Source organism: Arachis duranensis, chromosome 5 (assembly GCF_000817695.3).
Source record: "Arachis duranensis cultivar V14167 chromosome 5, aradu.V14167.gnm2.J7QH, whole genome shotgun sequence".
Lineage (NCBI taxonomy): Eukaryota > Viridiplantae > Streptophyta > Magnoliopsida > Fabales > Fabaceae > Arachis > Arachis duranensis.
The window spans coordinates 56,456,238-56,457,230 of record NC_029776.3 but is presented as its reverse complement, the minus strand read 5'-3'; positions in this window follow the sequence as shown (position 1 = coordinate 56,457,230).

Sequence of the window (993 nt, the reverse complement as noted above, 5' to 3'; positions counted from 1 at the left end):
CAAGTTTTTGGCGCCGTTGCCGGGGATTGTTCGAGTATGGACAACTGACGGTTCATCTTGTTGCTCAGATTAGGTAATTTTCTTTTCAAAAATCTTTTTCAAAATTTTTCTTTTCTTTTTCGTTTTTCTAAAATTTTTTTTGAAAAAAAATTAATAAAAATCCAAAAAATTCATAAAATCATAAAAATAAAAAAATATTTTGTGTTTCTTGTTTGAGTCTTGAGTCATGTTTTAAGTTTGGTGTCAATTGCATGCTTTTAAAATTTTTCTTGCATATTTTTCGAAAATCTCATGCATTCATAGTGTTCTTCATGATCTTCAAGTTGTTCTTGACAAGTCTTCTTGTTTGATCTTGATGAATTCTTGTTTTGTGTTGTTTGTTGTTTTTCATGTGCATTTTTGCATTCATATTTTCCAAGCATTAAAAATTTCTAAGTATGGTGTCTTGCATGTTTTCTTTGCATCAAAATTTTTCAAAATTATGTTCTTGATGTTCATCATGATCTTCAAAGTGTTCTTGGTGTTCATCTTGACATTCATAGTGTTCTTGCATGCATCTTGTGTCTTGATCCAAAATTTTCATGTTTTGGGTCATTTTTGTGTTTTTCTTTAAAAATTCAAAAATCAAAAATATCTTTTCCTTATTTCCCTCAAAATTTTCGAAATTTTGGGTTGACTTAGTCAAAAATTTTTAAAATTAGTTATTTCTTACAAGTCAAGTCAAAATTTCAATTTTAAAAATCTTATCTTTTCAAAATCTTTTTCAAAAATCATATCTTTTTCATTTTTTATATAATTTTCGAAAATTTCAAAATTAATTTTCAAAATATTTTCAAAAATCTTTTTCTTATCTTTATATCAAATTTTCGAAAATTGGCTAACAATTAATGTGATTGGTTCAAAAATTTGAAGTTTGTTACTTTCTTGTTAAGAAAGGTTCAATCGTTAAATTCTAGAATCCTATCTTGTAGTTTCTTGTTAGTTAAGTAATTT